This window comes from Podarcis pityusensis, assembly GCF_964106645.2.
Source record: "Podarcis pityusensis genome assembly, chromosome: 12".
NCBI classification, from domain to species: domain Eukaryota; kingdom Metazoa; phylum Chordata; class Lepidosauria; order Squamata; family Lacertidae; genus Podarcis; species Podarcis pityusensis.
In genome coordinates, this window is record NC_138037.1 from 38,541,692 (window position 1) to 38,562,091 (window position 20,400).

The window sequence follows — 20,400 nt, forward strand, 5'->3', positions numbered from 1 at the left end:
AGGGACATTGGGACTGGGGACAACAAATGTGTTCCTTCAGTGGAGGGCAGTTTGTGGAGTCAGGTAGTAAATGCAGCTTGAGCATAGGTGGAGGTACAGCTTAACACTCCCAACAAATCCACTGCCCCACATCTCATATCCAGAGAGGCAGCCCCCCCCCCCCCCCCCGCCGCTTTTAGTTTACATCCACCAAAGCCCAGCCCTCTCTTTGCCTTTGCCTTTGTGTCTCACTCAAAAACTGCAGTCTGCCCTTTGCTCCCTTTCCTGTGACATATTACATCATTCACATTACGCCATTCTTCAGTGGGACATGGGGGCAAGGTCCGTTTTTTTCCTTATTGAGAAGACTTAAGGAAAATAGAGCTTTTAAGAGCAATTGTATAATCATCATCTCCCGTGGAGGCACATCACAGGCATATCCTGGGCTATTAATCCATGGTTTTCCCATCCAAAATTACGCCTGGCAGATTTGCTAGGACTTATTATTTCTGGCTCCATTAACCCTCTCCTATCCTAATTTTTAATCGTACAACAATGTACGTCTTCACCACAATTACATGCTTAAAATTAATATCCAAGTCCCCATTTCCTTTAATAGATACTGGGTCAGTGGTTTTCAACCAGTGTGCCGCGGCACCCTGAGGTGCCTCAAATGATGGCCAGGGGTACCGTGGGCAATGCTGGCCTCTGTCCTTCTTTTCTTCCCTCCCTCTTCTGATGCCCTCTTCCTCCCAAAGGCTTACACAGCTGTTTGCTGCAATAGCCCTGACTACAAGCTACCCAAGTGAATGGTGCCTCTGGAGCTGGTCAGGGGCTGCTCCCCAGGCCCCTGTGGAGCAGGGTGAGGAGGCATCTCTCTTTGGGGTGGGGGGGCAGCTCAGAGTCCAGGGGCGGCAGCTGCAGATGCCTGGAGGATTCCTAAGGAGAGAGGAGAGGAGAGAAGGCTGAGGGAACACTCCACAAGGGAGGGTGTTCGAAAAAGGGTGAGGGGCTGCCAGCTCTGCAGGCAAGGGGCTGGGCTCCTGAGCCCCACAGGGGTGCCACAGAAAGAATGTAGTTGGTCAAGGGAGCCGTGGACTCAAAAATGTTGAAAGCCACTATACTGGGTTATAATTAAACACAGTTAAGACACCGTTCCAGCTGACTGTCATTTGGCCATATAAAAAGGTAAAGGGACCCCTGACCATTAGGTCCAGTCGTGGCCGACTCTGGGGTTACGGCGCTCATCTCGCTTTACTGGCCAAGGGAGCTTCCGGGTCATGTGGCCAGCATGACTAAGCTGCTTCTGGCGAACTGGAGCAGCACACTGAAACACCGTTTACCTTCCCGCTGGAGTGGTACCTATTTATCTACTTGTACTTTGACATGTTTTCAAACTGCTAGGTGGGCAGGAGCAGGGACTGAGCAACGGGAGCTCACCCCGTCGCGGGGATTCGAACCGCCGACCTTCTGATCGGCAAGTCCTAGGCTCTGTGGTTTAACCCACAGCATATAGTTTACAAATAATTCGTTATCATGATGCCCAGGCAGTCTCGAAAGCTGCAGGAGGCTGTTCACATGGACTCTAGTGCTTAAGCTTATGTGCTGGCTGCCACATGGGGCACATGCATCTTTCCACATGCATTACTCCTTAGACAGATGTGTTCTCCTGCCAAAAACTCAGCAAACTGCTGTGCTCCTGGTAGAACAGATCCACAAAATTTTGCAAAAGGCTAGACATTCTTTCTGCAGATATCCTTAATCAATGTGTGCTGCGACCGAAAAAAATGATTATATGTACTACAATTGACCGGGGGGGGGGGGACACAGGATGATGACACAACTTTTGAGACTGAACCCAAATTGTCTGCACATCAGTTTGTATTTATTTATGTAAACAACATGGTTTTATAGGCTTGTTATGATTTAATAGTACCTTTTATTTAATACTAGCTGTTGAAACGTGGCTGCCCTTCAGGTAAGTCCAGAAATTTCACTTGGTCTGGAATGCAGCTGCCAGGGTTTTTGTATTTTTTTTCTGGGACTCTTCACTCATATCTGTTGATATCAAGCCAGATCTTGATATGAAACAGATTTCACTGGTGGCCAATTTATTTCTGGGATAAATTAAACTTGCTGGCTTTGATCTTGAAAGCATTAAACTGGGACCAGATAATCATAGGAACTACCTCTCCCTAGACAAACCTGTCCAGGAACTCTGTGCCACATCGAAGGTTTGCCTCTCAGATAGATGTGCATTGGTGGTGGCACCAAGATTGTGGAATGGCCATCAAAGAATGATATTCCTGGCCCATTCTTTTTTCTGCTTCAAGGCAGGGTATAAAAACAATTTGCTTCAGTGGGTATCTTTTAGTTCCTTCTCTTTGGCTGCAGTCCTAAACACACATACTAAGATATGAGATTAATGAATATGTCGGTTTTGGTTCATCTCGCTTTCTCATTTTCTAACCTTAAAGTCGGTTATCCACATTTGGGCAGCAATTTGCAATTTTTGTTTTGTTTTTAAATCTTCATGAAAATTCATCAGTATGTTAGTGAATAAATTAACAGCATTTAGTGCAAATTCCTCCCAATATGCATATATTTATATGCAGTTCTGAGGGATTGACACATTTTTGCAAGCAATTTTTCTTAATGTAATGCATTTTTCTATGTTATTTTCACTAATATATGCAATATATTTCCCCTTAATATAAACACTGTTTGGTAGGAGAATTGCATCTCAAAATTCAGAGAAGTGTAAACAGTAAAGTTGTGCTTCGGCTCATGTTGTGGTCTGAGAAGTATGAATTAGATATTTTCTCATGAAATACCAACAAAATCAAATTTCTCTCCCATCCCTTCTAAGCAGTAAGCATCACTGGACACAGTGGAACTTATGGTACTTCTGAATAAGAACACATAGGACTTCATTTTTAAATCAGCTGCTGTAATTGTCTCTTGTTTTATTTGATTACTGTATATTGTAAACATTTGTGAAACACTTTTAGTGTATCTTGATTCCCGAAAGTTCAGAGAAATAAATAATAAATATAAGGCTCTCAAAGCAATTCAGATTTTTTTTCTCTTTCCGCGACAAATTGGTTTAACAGCACAATCCTGTGTACACAACTTAGCTGGGAGTAAATTGCTTTGAACACTCTGCAACTTATTACTGTGTGTGCGTACACAGAACGGCTCTGTAAATATAGTAATGCTGTTCTTATACTATGGATGACAATTGCCCATTGTTCAAAACGCGTGAATACAGGAAATATTATTTATATAGCATTTATATTTTTCACCCACGTTGTTTCTGCAAAGGTTTAGCAGCCTATATGAGAACGGTTTGATTCCTCTTTCAAGTTACAGAGAGAAACCATGTTTGCATAATAAGACTATATTTAAAATTGGACTCTTAAATATATATATATATATATATATATATATATATATATAATGACTTATTCATCAGTAAAGCACTGTAGTTTCATTGTCAGAGATGTGCTTTTTTGCAGGGAAGGCATTTTAATTTTGTAACAATTTGTGTGTGGGGGGGGGTGTCCCTCAAATGGTATCCTTTTCTGCAAAGTGACAGTGGTTTCCAGCGCAGTGATTGCTTTCTCAGGCTCCACCAATTTGCTTTTGACACTCATAGCTTCCAATTATAATGGGGTCTGTACCATAACATCTTCCAATTACATCGGGTCTCTAGACCATAATAGTATTTTTATTTTATTTTTATTTTTGGTCAAATCTGTCAGCTTTTCATATGCCTTTATCAGAGCAGCACCTTTTCACTAACTATGTGTCACTTCTTGTCTTAATCAAACCAAGGTCCATCATTTTTGTATATGGGAATTAGTGTTCTCTTCCCAAAACAAAGCTCTGTGGGCTATAAAGACTTAAGTTCTTTTCTGCCAGGTGAGATGCTGAAAGGTGTGCAAAACCTGTGAAATTCAATGCGGGAGTCAAAGCCTGAGCTTCCAAGTGGAGATGGTCATTAGGCTTGTATCCAATACAAGAGACATTCAGTCTAGCCTTTGGCGGTCACACTCTTTTCCCTAATGATGTTTCCTAATATACTGGGGCATTTCTTTCGCCCACCTCTGTCCGCTTTCCTAACTCCCAACCACAAAATCTACACATTAACTAAGTTGTAGAATCCAAAATACAAACAGCATATTTTTTGTTGTGCTTTGAAACTACCTGAATAACAAAGTCACTAAATATAACTGAAGCGAAAGGATGTCGGAGCTTTTCTTTTTAGAAAAACCTCCAGCCACAAATAATTTCAGCCATATGGGAATGTTAGCGATACATTTTCTGGAAAGGGGGTGGTCTTATGGCTACAGATATATATATATATGGCTGATTGCTGGATAATATATAACCTCTTGACGTCTCATCAATAGTTAATAATGGCATGAAATAAGTCTCCTGATAGCTGGAAGCGCTCCCTAGGTTTTGACAAGCGATATACCCATCAGAAGTGACGCCTTTTCAAGTGAGTAGACAGGCAAAGAAATACCAAAAAGCAGTCAGAGAGGAAGGGGCAATGAGCTGAACATTTCTTGCCGGGGTTAGATGGAAACTGGGGTGCAGGCTTGTGGATATGGAGATAGAGGAAGCTGTTGTGCTGAATCAGGCAATTACACCATCCATTTAGGTGCTTTCTGGGGTATACAATATGGTGTTCATCGGCACACACGTGTTGCACAGGTCTTGCCTGGTGTCCACAGGACCTTCTTCCCACATTGAAGAAGCACTTTATTGTAGCCAGTAGAGTAAGTAGGTTGTAGTGCCTGCTTTGTTGTGGTGCTGCCAGGTTTTGGGGAATCGGTGGCAGCAAAGAAGCAGATATAAAAGTAGAAGAGTTCTTACCTATTAGTTTATTCAATAATCACAGTGAGAGACAAAGGAATGTTGTCTCTCTCTAGAAATGGTGTTGTTCCAAGTAAAGCCCAACCCCCCTTCAGCTCTCTTATCATATGTCAGCTCTGGGCCGGCTGATCTGTGCTTTCTGTCTCTAAGCTTTCTGTTCGGCTACTCTCGGTGCCCGCCTAGTTCTGGGAGAAGGGGGCTCAGGAATGCTCTTCAAAGACACTGAGTCTGTCAGCTGTCTCTTCTCTGGTGTTTCTTCTTCCTGCTGTTCCTCTTCCAATATTTCTACCCTCTGCAGTCTCTGAGCTATGTCCTTCTGCAAACCACTGTTCTAAACCTATACAGTTGTACCTCGGTTCTCGAACGCCTCAAAACTCATACGTTTCGGCTCCCGAATGATTAAAAACCGGAAGTGAGTGTTCCAGTTTTCAAGCATTCTTTTGGAAGCTGAATGTCCGAAGGGGCTTCCACGACTTTTGATTGGCTGCAGGAGCTTCCTGCAGCCAATCAGAAGTCGTGCTTTGGAAGTCGAACGTTTCGGAAGTTGAACAGACAGTCCATCTCTGGAATTCTGATGCAAAGTTCGGCAATTTGATGTTTGTAGTAGAGTGCAGTTTGCTTCCACTATTCTCTGTAGTTCTGTAAAATAAATAATTACAGATAGGCTGCTGTGCTCTCCCATCCAAATAAACTAAGCCCTGTAACAATACCCCCAGAATTTCTTAGTGCACAGAAGTTGCTAGCACATAACAATACAATAGCACCAAGAAGAGATATTTAGACTACAATCCCATACCTGCTTCTGCATAGACACATATAGTGTTGCACTGTTAACAAAACTGTGCCGTTTTTTCTTGATAGAAACTGTTAAATATGTTTATGCATGCACAGAGTTACACTGCTGTACGTCTTCTCAGATAAATATGATCGTAAGAGCTAAAGAGCCTCTGGCAAAAGATGGGCATCTCTTATATATGTACATCTATGATGAATATTATTTGTCAAGCAGGTGCCATTGTGTGGATTTTCAGAGAAGATAAAAGCACTGCCATGATAGTGTGTGGGGGGGACTAATGGCAGCACAGGCAAGCAGACAAACCATTTTTACTTATCTTTGCATTTCCCCCCCTGACAAACCTGTTCCTGTTTCCACAATGATCTCTCTTTGTTCATGCTAAGAGATTTAACAGTACGCCGAACAGAAACAAGAAGGGAGGATCAGATCAAAATCTCTGTATCCTCCTCATTTACAATTAGCTGTAAAAATGTTTTGTTACATTTCCTTTTTTTACTGTACGTAGCTGTCTGAGAAAAACTGCCTAAGATGTCTGATAAGTTGCCTAGATGTCAGACAACTTAACATTCTTGATTTAAATTCTAATAATCTTTTGAGCAGATACAGCACCTAAAAAGCAATCTCTCTCAAAGGGCACAGAATATCTATTTGACCGTGGAATCAGATACATATCTACACGGAAGTAAGCCTTGTTGAGCTCAATAGGATACACCACCAGGTAAATGTGAATTGGGTTGCAGCCTAAAACACTGTGGGGTGTATTCAATGAAGACGTCCGGTGTGCGCAAGGAGTTTCTCTACCCCTCCTCCAGCTTTGAATGGTTGGGGAAACCCCTACAACAGATATGGAGGTGTGTGAGGTGTGTGGAGAGATAAGTGGGAGAAGTCCTGTTGTACATGTGGAACTCCTTGCACTAATGCAGGTGTGGGGAATATAATAATAATAATAATAATAATAATAATAATAATAGTACTACAGTGGTACCTTTGGTTGCGAATGGGATCCATTCCAGAGGCCCGTTCACAACCTGAAAGGAACACAACCTGCGTTTGCGTGTCTGCGCATGCGGGGGTCACGATCCACCACTTCTGCGCATGCGCGCGACGTCATTTTGCGTGTCTGCGCATGCGCAAGCGGTGAAACCTGGAAGTAACCCTTTCCGGTACTTCTGGGTTGCCACAGGACGCAACCTCAAAGCACTCAACCTGAAGCAAACGTAACATGAGGTACAACTGTAATGCTGATAACAACAACAACATACTGTATATTTATATGCCGCCCATCTGACTAGGTTACCCCAGCCACTCTGGGCGGCTTCCAATAAATTAAAACACAGTAAGACATCAAACACTACAAACTTCCCTGTACAGGGCTGTCTTTGGGCTTCCCAGTTGTTGCCAAACTACAACTCCCATTTGTTCTAGGAAGCGTGTCCGATGGCCAGGCGTTTTATTTATACATATAAAGGATGCAAAGGAACAAAGAGGCAGTCAGCGAGAGCAGAGCCAATCAAAGTCCGGTCCCATGTGCATTGTCAGTGAACAGAAATATGCAGGCATATGGTGCGAAAGCTAAAATATTGACTGAATCCATAGACCCTCTTCCTCTTGGGCTCCAAACAGTTAGTTCCTAACAGTGAGTATAACATGTATTTATTTATTTTTCCTCTGAAGGTTAAGCCTGTCACAAAATGCACGCTTCCAAATCTTGCTTCCGGTGTTCTCAAGAACTGTTGCATGCCCAACAGTATATACTGCCAAATCAGTTCTTCACAGTATTTATTGTCTGAAAAAGATGTATTTTATCTTTCCTACCTGAAACAATGCAAAACATTTGAGTGCTCTGGTGTGTATACTAACTCAGAAGAAAGTCCCACTTTTTTTCAGTGGAGCTTACTCTCAGGGAAATACGTTCCAGACTGCAGCCACGATAGTCTATTAAGGATGAAACAAACACTTTTGTCCAAATCCTAGTTTGGCTCCCAGGAATGTGAAGTATCTAGCTATGGATTCCTTGTAGTGATTTCATTTCCTTCCTTGTTCATCTTGGAATGTCCAGCTTTTGTTGCATTTAGGGTTGTTGTTTTTTAAACTGCTTAATTCAGATAAAACAGATCAGAAAATCCAGTGAACTACTTTCAACACAGTCAACACAGATCAATCAGCTTCTTGCAAGAAGAGGAATTCTTAATATGTATGCCATGTTCTCTTTTATTGAGGGGGCAGCTCTGCATCTTCATCCCTGTGTGCTCACCAAGCTTTCCCTTGCCTAGGAGAGCTCTTGCTTACACAACAGCTCCAAGTTCCCATCACAAGACAACCAGGGTGGCCTGTGCCAATTCCTGCATCTTACTGATGTAGATAATGCAGGTCTGGTGAAAGTCAGATTAGCATCAGCACACGCAAGGTTTTTAATGAGGTCATTTGGTACTCCATTTTATCTGTACTTTAGATACAATTAACTGATCTAGAAGTGTGTTGGAGGTGGTGGAATTATGAGTCAGGGTAACCCCCCCATGCGTGGGTTGGTGCAGCCCAGAAGGATTGAAAGCTCAATAGTATTTCTCAGCTCTTATTACCTTGCATAATGAAAATGGAAATAATGTCTATGTATGACTAATTAGCTGGGGGATGGGGAATAAGTTTGTGTGCATATGGCATTATTTATTATACTTGTGTCGTGGCTGCAGGTCTTTATCCTTCAAGGTGCAAATGATAAGTTTGCCATTGTCATGCTGGTTTGCAACTACAAGTGTTGCAAAGAAACAGCTCTGAAGTGTCCATTACTTTGGTGGTTTTTGTTTGTTTGTTTTTTTAATGTTAGGATTGGCTGCTTACAAAGCTCCATGCACTTCTAGTTTTCTCTTTGGACTCAGAGGGACTATTGCATTGTTCATGTGTTAATTACCTCTGCATATCGCTCTTTGTGGGCAAATGCTATACAGTGGTACCTCGGGTTACATACGCTTCAGGTTACATATGCTTCAGGTTACAGACTCCACTAACCCAGAAATAGTACCTTAAGAACTTTGCTTCAGGATGAGAACAGAGATCGTGCTCTGGCGGCACGGCAGCAGCGGGAGGCCCCATTAGCTAAAGTGGTGCTTCAGGTTAAGAACAGTTTCAGGTTAAGAGTGGACCTCCGGAACGAATTAAGTACTTAACCCGAGGTGCCACTGTATTGATTTGTACTGTGGTGGTTAGTGCTCCCTCAAGCTGGTGAGGTTGCAATGAGGTCACAGAGGTGTGGCCAATGAGATGTCACAGTGGCAAGTTCTGGTTTTCTCCCCATCCTTCCCCCCTTGCCAAGAAACAGTGGACAATTAAACATTGTAGTTTTATTAACACTTAGAACCTAAAGTGTATTAACATTGTTCAGAAAGGGGCCCTGCTGTCACAATTTATAATGTGAGTTTGTGATGCAATAACTGTATATTGCTCAGAAGTGAGCTGCGCTGAATTCCATGGGGATTTCTCCCTGATAAGTATATACAAGACTGCAGTCTGAATTGGTTAGTCCTAAATAGAGATGGAGGGACTCAGGTGGCGCTGTGGTCTAAACCACAGAGCCTAGGGCTTGATTATCAGAAGCTTGGCGGTTCGAATCCCCACAACGGGGTGAGCTCCCATTGTTCAGTCCCAGCTCTTCCCCACCTAGCAATTCGAAAGCATGTCAAGGTGCAAGTAAGTAGATAAATAGGTACCGCTCCGGTGGGAAGGTAAACGGCATTTCCGTGCGCTGCTCTGGTTCACCAGAAGCGGCTTAGTCATGCTGGCCACATGACCCAGAAGCTGTCTGTGGACAAACTCTGGCTCTCTCAGCCTATAGAGCGAGATGAGCGTGCAACCCCAGAATCACCTGCGACTGAACCTAATGGTCAGGGGTACTTTTACCTTTAAATAGAGATGGAAGGATCTGTCCACTTCAGTTTTGTTAGATTCTCATTTTTCCAACCTTAAATTCAAGGAGTCTGGAGATCCATTTTTCACTAACCTCATCAAATTCTCATAAAATTCTTGAATTTTGTAAAATCTCATGGAGCCTTCCTGAGAGTTATATTTCTGCCCTTTCTCTTAAAAGGTTTTCAGCCATGTATATGTGGATCAGTGTCTCTCTTCGGAGATTTGCAAAGGATGTACCGTATTTTTCGCTGCATTGGACACAGTTTTTCCCCTCCAAAAATTGAGGGGAAATGTGTGTGCGTCCTATGGAGCGAATGCAGGCTTGTACCATAGCCGCGCGCAACCCCTCCAGCAGGGAGAGATTGTGCGGGGCTAAAGAGGAAGCCAAAGCAGCCAGCGGGATCCCATCCTCCGGCAGGGAGAGGTTGTGCGCAGCCTGTACGCTGCTCTTTGGGGCTGGGGGGGGAAAGATTTTTTTTATTGATTGCCCCTTCTAAAAACTAGGTGCGCCCTATGGTCCGGTGCACCCTATGGTGCGAAAAATACGGTAAATCCTGTTTTCAGCATCAGCAATCAGATGGAGGATTTTCACAGACAATATTACAGATCTGACCATGGAGGTGTTAAATGACACTTGCTGGGGAAACTACATTGACAGTGTAAAGGCAGTGAAGGTACCAGCTGACTAAAGTTCATGTTCCCTTGTTTTGAGTAGCACAGTCAAGCCAAGACAGGAATCAAACCATCACTGACTTCCAATTTCTGGTCTCATTGTGGTTTGGCATGATACCATGTCCTGTGTAAACATTGTAAGCAAGGCATCACAACTGCAGTCAACCTCAGCATCTCAACCACTACTACTTTGAAGAGATGCTGTCTTTGTTTTGTTGTGGCTTACAGAGAAAACAGATTTGAAAATGTAATTACATCCCCACAAGGAATGACAGAAAACCTGGGTGTTGACATTGTCTTCAGTGAGATATATAATCACCATCAGTTTGGTTACAATTACAGAGAAGATGATAGGAAGCTTGGGAGAAAATTGAAAAGGGAAATCCCCTATGGCTTCATTAACTATGAACACCAATATCTGGGATCCCCTCAAAACCAGTGCCAAAGTTTTGCAGGCATTTTGCAGCGAAAACCCCACATTTTGCAGTGCTCCACAAATGGAGCAATAGCCACTCACACCCAGGGGTTAAAGGGTAACCAAAACCCCAACATTGCCTGACTACTTGGGAGTGAACCCATTGAAATAAATGGACCTCAAACAGTTAGGTTTATTAATTTAAATAGGTTGACTTAATGTCTATTGTATACAACTCAGTCAGATGGATATCAGTATTGAATTGCTTTTATATATGAGCTGTTTCTGTTTCAAACAGTTACACGAATTGGTTTTTACATATGCAGTTGGTTTAACAGTTTTTATACCTGCACCAGTGCTTTTTTCTGGGGGTTCTCAAGTGTTTCTGTGGGGCCTGGGCAGGCCAGGTCGTCCTCTTACATTCCTGTTGGCATCAAAGACAACTAAATTAATAAATCCAAGCAGACAAGGCCGCAAGAAAGGCCATCAATGCGGCTAAAGAGTCGTGTGGTGTATCTAGGGGCAATGTCACAGCTGCAAAGCCTCTGGGGGGGGGGAGCTTCATTCTAGCTCTGTTTATAATAGCGTAAAACTAGAAGAATAATTTAATTTTCAATGGTACGAATATGCTTTGTGAGGGAAGGTTTGTTTGTTTGCTTGTTTGTTTTAACGGGAAAGATTTTGTATTTTGCTTTTTAATGCTTTGCACTAGGCTCATAAGACAGAAACCCCCCCCTCTATTTATGGATTTTGTTTAATGTGTGTTTTAGGGCATTCCTGCAAATTCAGCAACTCACAGCTATCAGAATGACCCCGACAGTTAGAATCTGTCACAATAGACAGGCAGCGTTTACCTTTAACTTACTGTTTAGTCAAGAGACGAGCTGTAATGATACTCGCATCAGCAGTAATCATCCAGCAATCTCACAACAGTGTTATTTCGATCCTGAGTAGTACCGTATTTTTCACTCCATAAGACACACCAGACCATAAGGCGCACCTTGTTTAGGAGGAGGAAAACAAGAAAAAAAATATTATGAATCCCAGAAGCCAGAACAGCAAGAGGGATCTGGCTTCTGGGATAGCCGCGCCAAGCCTATTCAGGGCAGTGGGATGAAGGCTCCCCCTGCCCAGAAGAGGCTGCACGGGGCTAAGGCAGAACCCAGGACAGCAAGCGGGTTCGCTGCGCAGTGATCCCTCTTGCTGTCCTGGCTTATGGGATAGCCGTGCGCAGCCTCTCCCGGGCAGTGGGATGAAGGCTCCCCCTGCCCGAAGAGGCTGCGCGTGGCTAAGGCAGAAGCCAGGAGAAGCGCTTCACTGAAGGGGTGTTGCGCAGAAGGAGCCCCTTCTGTTCCACCTTCTGTTTCGCTGAAGGGGCGCTGCGCAGCTCTCCCTCTCTGCGCAGCGCCATTCACTCCATAAGACGCACTCACATTTCCCCTTACTTTTTAGGAGGAAAAAAGTGCGTCTTATGGAGCGAAAAACACGGTATATTCCCCATTAAAGAACTGGGGGGGGGGCGGGCAGAGGGAGTTGTCATTTTTTGAAATGCTAACATACTTTGGGGGGAAATGTATCTCCTTGGGATTTCAAAGAACAAAGGGTATGTTGATCCTGATTTAGGGTTTTGAAGGTGGGGGGGGGGAGAGATTTTGCTACGGGTCAGCCCAGTAAGAGACTTGGGCAAGGCTTCTGTGTGTTGGCCTCTTTTTGAGAAAAGCCTAAATAAAATGTGTTAAATGAACAAGGCAATAATTAAGCAGTCTCTGCTTCTGTCAGCAGTGCAAGAAAAGTGAGAAATAATTAAACAAGCAGTTGCTGAAATCACTGCTGACCATCCCAACACCATTTTTCCCCCGCCTCAGGAGATACACACACACACACACACCCCACTCATTAGTTCACATTCCCACAATGAAAGAAAGGCACAGTTCAGTGTAGTTTAAAGAAATATAATTATAGCGATTAGCATTACTCATTCTGAGTTGGCAGCAATTCTTTTCATGTACTTTGTCATGTTGTGGTGTACAGAACATTTTTTTTTTTTTAACCGTTCTTGGGCAGTCGTGTACTGAAAATTTGCATGGTTTGCAATTCTTCTGTGGATTGCGGAATATAACCTGAGATGGAGAATGAGATCTAGCAGCTGTTAAAATAATCTTGATCATCTGAGGTTTTATTATTATTTTTGAAGGGCAGGTTTCTAGAGCTCATCATTCCAGTTTCTAAATATTAATTATCATAGTTGTTTGAAAACACATGATTTTGGCAGAACCCTTAGAACAGGGCTGGCCAGTATGATGCCTCCCAGTCCTTTTGGATTAAAACTCCCATCAGCCCTTGCCACCGTGGCCAATCGTGAGGGATAATGGGGGCTGTAGTCCAAAACATCTGGAGGGCATCAAATTGGCTACCCCTCCCATAGAAACACCACAAGAAAAATAAGTGTAGATGTTGTGGAGTGGTTGGATGCAGAGGAACGGTGGGAGGAACCAGCTGGGGAGCCACCAAGGGAAGAAGGCTCAGAGATGGGACAATGACAAGTAGTCAGAGGGAGAAGATGGGGAGGAGGAGGTGTCAGAAGCTGAAGAGGTAACAGGGCTGACTGAGCTGGGAGAGTCTGTGGTAGCGAGAAGTCCAGAATCAGATGCTGAAGCTGGCAAGTGGGAGGTCAAGAAGCAGAGATGAGTCAGGCTGGTGAAGAGTTGTGGGTATCTCACCCTCCTGCTGTGACAAGCTCCCCTCCTCCCTGTCTCCCAGAACCAGGAGAGGCAAGAAAAGGGCGGAGGAGAGGTTGGCTCCATGCAGGCGCAGTCTCCGATTGCTCGGAGAAAGCCTTGGAAAGAGGAGGCGACATAGACAGCTGTGTGGAGTCAGGGACCTTTAGTCTTGGCAAGTGATTTCATGGAGTAAGACCCACAGGGAATGAGCCGCTGTGCTCATTAGGCCTGACACTGAGTCAAGTCTGTGGAGATCATGCTTTTGCTAATAAAAAGTTAAATCTAACTTTGAACCGTGTGATTTACTGACCAGCATGCTCTGTGCAGTTACCCCAAACCCATAGGATGAAATGAGTGTGTTTCTCTTAACGTAAAAGCCCACTTCAGTAGCCATCATTGTTATGTACTGAAGTTCTCACCCTGGGCCAGCAGGGGGATACTGTAGATAGTTCAGGTCCACATATGCAAATAAGGGATTGAAAGTGACGTTCAGTGATTGGATAGTTACAGAAAATGGTTACTGTTGTGTTCTAGTGGAGCTCTATATAAGCAGGCTGGCTGAACCCTTCAGTTCAGTTCAGTTCTGTTCTGGCCTGTGAATAAACAAGAGCTGTTTGAAGAATCACTGTGTCGTCTGATATGTTCACCCACACCTTAACAATCATATTATATTAAGTAGCTTTAATCATCTGTTCAGAGAAGAGGACATAGTGGAGAAACAGATCAAGGACTCAGCTATACAGATGCAAATACAGTCATACCTTGGGTTACAGACGCTTCAGGTTGCATGTCTTCGGGTTGTGCACCGCACTGAACACGGAAGTACCAGAACAGGTTACTTCTGGGTTTCAGTGCTTGCGCATGCACAGAAGCGCTAAATCGTGCTTTGCACATGCGCAGAATCACGACATGCGCGTGTGCACGCGCGGCGCTGCGGGTTGCGAACATGCCTCCCGCATAGATCACATTCGCAACCGGAGCATCCGCTGTATGTTTAAGTATGTTTTAAGTGCATTATACAAATGAGACACTAGATGATGCCAATGAACTAATGGCAAATTCCATATATTTTACATTTTTTAAAAAAAGCATTTCCACAGCATTTTTTTATATCTGTATAGATTCAGCCTTCGTTTTTGCCTTCTATCGCCACCCACCAAATGGAAAGTAAACAGTAGCAAGCACAGTCTAATTATTGCAGTATGATACTTTATGATCCATGCAAGTGCCTATTTGCATGTGCTTTTCTTCTTTTTGGATTGGGTTGTAAAAGGAAGTACCACCACTATCCCATGGTAAGGGCAGAATGATTATGATGGTGTTTTAAAAATCTTAAGACTCCAAGTCATTTAATTTATGTCAAGCATTCCTCAATTCATTTCTGAGACTCACAACTTTCTCTTTGTGTTCTGTTAGTTTATATCTTGGTAATTAAACCCTGCTCGTTAATGAAAATTCCTTCTATCTTGTGTAATGTTGAAACAACCAAAAAAAGGGGGGAGGGAGGAACAGGCCCATTTAATTCCTTGTTATCTTGCAATCATTTCCTTTTTTTGCTCTCTTTCAGTTTTAAGTGGTTCGCATCAAAGTCAATTTTCTAACGTAATGCTCTAAATTTAGGCTCCTCACATGACTGGAAGACATTGAGGAAGACTGCAGGGTGGTTCTAAGGCAACCACCTTTTTGTATAAGAGCTCAGAAATAGAAACATTTTTATAGTTTACTAATTCATTTTCCCTGTTATTTTTGTCAGTTCGGAGAAAACTCAGGATAGCAGTGCAAATTTGTGCTGTACGGTGAGGATATTTGTAAAGAAGAGCCTCACCAGGTCTGGCCAAAGGCCTATCTATCCCCACAGCCACCCCAGATGCCTATTGTAATCCCACAATTTCACTTAGGACAAATACTCAGCAAAACTACTCTTCTGGAATAACATGATGGTTTGCCAGCCTCTTTCATTCCTCCTATCACTGGGTGGGTGGGTAGAACAGAGGGTGTTCATAGCAATAAGTTTCTAAAGTGAGGGCCAAATTAGGCATGAAGTTAATTAATCGAATGTAATCAGTACATTATGTTAAAAAAATTGTTTTTGCTACAAGCTCCCCCTTTACAGGGAACCAGGCAGAGGGCCTTCTCGGCAGTGGCAACCTCCCTGTGGAACGCCCTTCCATCAGATGTCAAGGAGATAAATAGCTATACAACTTTCAGAAGACATCTGAAGGCAGCCCTGTACTGGGAAGGTTTTAATGTTTGGTTATGTTTTTTATATGTGCCCAGAGTGGCGGCGGCAACCAGAGAGAGAGAGAGAGAATGGAACCATATAGGGTAAAATCTGAAGGCATACTTAAACTGAATAGTCTTTGGATGGCAATGGAAGACTCTCAAGGAGGGCAAGAGATGAATCTTCTTGCAGCAGAGTGTTCCGTATTTGGGTGCCACCACAGATAAGACCCTTTTCTCCTTTTCCCACAAACCATAGTTCTGATGGTAGTGGAACATGTGGAAGGCCACACCTACTGACTGCAGTTTAGTAGCCAGAACCAGATGGCCATGGTCACAACTAAATAAGACTTTAATCAGCCTTTGCCATCATGAGCTTTTATAATAAACCAAGGGTACAAGATGCTAGCTTGCAACAATGACATGATTCCAAGCAGCAAATATTAAGGTATGGATCGGGGGGGGGGGGGGGACAGGAACTGACTGGCCTTTGGCCAAAGGATCTGTGAATGGCACATTAGGAATTACATATCAAGCTCTGCCATTAGTCAGCTTGCAATCATTAAAAGCATGCAAAATTATCAAACTAAAAACTACATAATCTATTGAATGACTACAGCTGCAGGAGTTATGCTGCTGCCAGTCACTGGAGAGCAACTATTTTATGCATTCATATTTGGCACGCTGATATAATGATCCTCGAAAACACGTACTTCTGCTGGTAATGCTGTTGTGGAGAGAACCACACTTACATTATCATGTTCTCTTATTTTCTTCAAAAATCAAGTACCAAATTGTGTGCAGCAAATTTCATCAGCTCGTTTCAAACCAAAGCACTCCTACAGAAAAGTCCACATGCCTGTGTTCATACCTGTTTCCTTAGGACTTCATTCTTCCTGTTTTTCTGAAATATTTGAACATTGAAAGACGCTTGGGCGCTCTAAGCAACTGAGCACCCAACAACAGTGGGACACACACACACACACACACACACACACCCCCCACACATATAGGTGTTGCATTTTCCTCTTTCAAGCACAGCATTTAAAAGCTGTTGAATAGCTGCCCGGAGTATTAAGCAAAAGCAAATGCTAACTCAGCCTTGGGAGCTATATCTGAAGCACACAAAGAACGGAAAGGGGGAGGGGAAAAGTTTCCTCAACGGTGGAGAAAATGGAGTAACCACAATAACGATAGATGTTATGCTCCTAGCTCCTAAGCAGGAAAATTGCATCAAGCACAATTTGTCATGCACTGCGATCTTTGACCAACTTTTACTATTTCCCCATATGGTCTGGGTCCAGGTTTGTATCATAAATGTATTTCCAGTTTTCTGTGCACAATCCCGAGAATTGTATCCATAGGTGGTGCTTATGTTGCAGGGAGATAATATTTTCAGAGCATTAAAAGTGCCAAATGGTGCGTGCTTGGAAAGTGCAATCCTTCATCCAGAGAGCGCATGCGTGAATATTGCGATTGCTGTGAGTAACGTCGTTGCTTAAGTGTCAATAATGCAGTTGGAGTGGATTCATATGGTTTATGAAGCGGTTAGCGATGAGCAACCCAACCCAAGCCTTTGTTTTCTCTATTCGTTCTAAATTCTCTGGATACTCTGCAGTTGCCAGCTCGTAAAGGAAGGGCCACAACTCAACAATAGAGCTGCTGTATTTCATGCAGAAGAGCCCCAATTCAATCACTGGCATTTCCAGTTAAAGGGAGTAGGTATAAGGTGATGTGAAGGGCCTGGGAACTGCTGTCAGACAGGGTAGATAATACTTTGCTAGATGGATATGTAGTGTAAGACAGCTTTTTACGTTCAGCTCCCACGCAAGAGTCCAGTGCTCATCTACCTAGAAAAGTACTGTTATGTACTGAGTTGAATAGGATCCAAAATGCAGCAGTCTGATTGGTCCTAGAACAATAAGATCCAAAATGCAGCAGTCTGTTCCTAGAACAATAGGTTTCAGAATGCAGCAGTCTGATTGGTCCTAGAACAATGCAGCAGTATGATTGGTCTGCAGGAGCCACCCAATCCAGCTCCAGATGGAAGTGAATCCACAACCTGATTGGCCTACAGGAGAATTCCGGAATTAGCCAATCACGTGCAGCCCATTGTGTATATAATGTATATAAAGCAGATACTTTGGGGGAACATTCATTCCTCCTCACCACTATGAGCTGAATAAAGAGCATGAAATCCACTCTCGACTCTTGAGTATATTTCAAGTACCATAGTTTTTCCACTAGCTTTTACACAGGGCTACCAGATGGGTACAGCAAGGACCCAAAAATATGAGCTTTTGTTTTTTTGTTTTTAAGTAAGTTTCTAGTCCGTCTAGAAAGAAAGTTATGAAGTAAAATGTGCCAGTCTGGCAGCTCCAACCTATCAGTGTTTCTAGCCAATGAGTGGCATGATTGACAAGTGAGTTGTTTGGATACAAGGCAATATGAATTCCTGGGGTCCTAAACAGCTGTTGTTTGCCTAGTGCACTTTTACCGCTCCTGTCTCATTTTCTAGATGTTGAGATCTCTGTAGTTTGCTTTCCCTCTCACTAGCAACCAGTATGCATCTTTCCTAAGGTATATTTTTCTGAGATGAGGTACTCTCTAGCAGTTATTTTCTGCATATCCTACTTAGGTATGTCTGTGCTGTGCACTCATTAAAAACTCAATTTATCATTAAATTACAGTACAAAGGTAAAGGTAAAGGACCCCTGGATGGTTAAGTCCGGTCAAAGCTGACTATGGGGTGTGGCATTCATCTCACTTCAGGCTGAGGGAGCCGGTGTTTGTCCACAGACAGCTTTCTGGATCATGTGGTCAGCATTGCTAAACCACTTTTGATACAACAGGACATTGATGAGTGCCAGAATGCACAAAAATGCCGTTTACCTTCCCGCTGCAGTGGTACCTATTTATCAAATCGCACTGGTATGCTTTCGAACTGCTAGGTTGGCAAGAGCTGGGTCAGAACTACGGGAACTCACCCTGTTGCACAGATTCGAACTGCTGACCTTCCAATTGGCAAGCCCAAGAGGCTCAGTGGCCACCCGCTCCCTTACTTATAGTACAATGGTGTAAGTCCACTCAGAAGCGACTCTTTTGTGTTGAACTTCCTCCCAGGTAGGCAGGTACAGGATTGCAGCCTAGGATTGGCACTAGGGGAAAAGCAGAGTTCTTGTGCCTTTAACAGCTGTGTGGTAGACAGAAATTTGGCAGGTTAAGCCTTTCCTAGTATGAAAATACAGTTCGGGGGAGGGGGGACTTCACCTGTGTCTGTCAGGCATTTTATTATATGTGCAGCCACTGGTTTTTGGTTCCTCCACTCCACCTGCTACAGAAAATACAAATTTGCATATGTAATTGTTTTGTAAATCTGCACCCTCTTTTGCAAGTAGGACAAAGGGCCCGATCCATATACAGTGCACTGGGCCTAGAAAACCCTGTTGGTGCTTTTACACGCGGGTATAATATTACAGTATTGCCACTGAAAAGTTACTTGTCACTTGCAACACACTTTTCAAGATCGTGTGGGAAGAAAGCCCTTGCTATTGCAACCAAATAATTATCATTGTTCCTAGATGTACGTGGAACATCCTAAGCTCATTATAGTAATTGCTACAGCTCTATATCATTCCTGCCATACAAGAGCACAATCTAGGGCTTTGAAATTATTTTTCCATAGGTTGAAAAAAAAGTCAGATTTATACTCAGTAGGCCTATTCTTGCCAGCAGCTTCCAGCTTACACTTTTCAAATCTGGGAAAAGACTGACATTGGATCACCATACCTGCTTTCAGTGTCCAATAAAGCTGTCACCTTTTCTTACCAAAGTTCTTAAGAGCTATTGGCGCTTGCCAGTCAGAAATCCAAAAGGAAAAGCTTCTTCTGCTCCCCCATTTTTTCATTTTCTTGTCATCCCATCTCCACCCTAGGAAAAGTAGCTAAATTTCTGTACTGGATGTTAAAAAATATGGAGGAGACTTTTCTGACATCAGGCCAAGGACCTTAGAAGCAGGTTTGCCACTGGAAAGCCAACAGAAAAAGACTGGCTCTGTACACACTTTAAAGTGGTTTTGGTACATCCCATGTGATGTGTAGGTGGGTTCCCATGCGGCAAGACTCAGTGATAACAGCAAGAACCTTTATTGAATTAACAGAACTGGACAACAGGGGCAAAGCAACTGCTTATATACATTTCTGAAGGCCTGGGCCACTCCCACTCCCAACGTGATTGGCTGTCTAAACTTCCAAGCTGCAAATCATGACTCACAGTTTAAGGGCCAATGGCAGAGGCCCAAATCTTGAAATGTTCTGTGATTGGATATCATGTATCCAGCGGCGTAGCGTGGGTTATCAGCACCCGGGGCAAGGCAAGTAATTTGCGCCCCCTAACCCGGGGCAAGGCAAATAATTTGCGCCCCCTAACCCGGGGCAAGGCAAGTACAGTAATTTACTCTCCCAAGCAGCAGCAGCAGTGAGGCTTCTCTTTCCCCCGCGCTCTCCTGGAGCTGCCTCTTTTCTTTCCTTTTTTCCCTTTCTCCAAGGCTTTTCGCTTTCTCTCCTTAATTGATTCCTCCTCCACACTGCAGCGTTTCCTAGCTGCTTCCCCCCCCTCCCCTCTCTCTCCTCCTCGCTCTGCTTGCCTTGCCCTGCACCGGCAGCAGCAGGCGCAGCCAGACCCCCGCCAGCCAGCCCGCCCGCCCGCCCACCCGGCTTCCTCTCCTTTTTTTGCCCGCGGCAGAAGGCTTCGCTCTCCCCCTTCCGCGACCTCCTCGCCAAGCCGAGCGAGCGCGGGCTCCCTAACCCGTG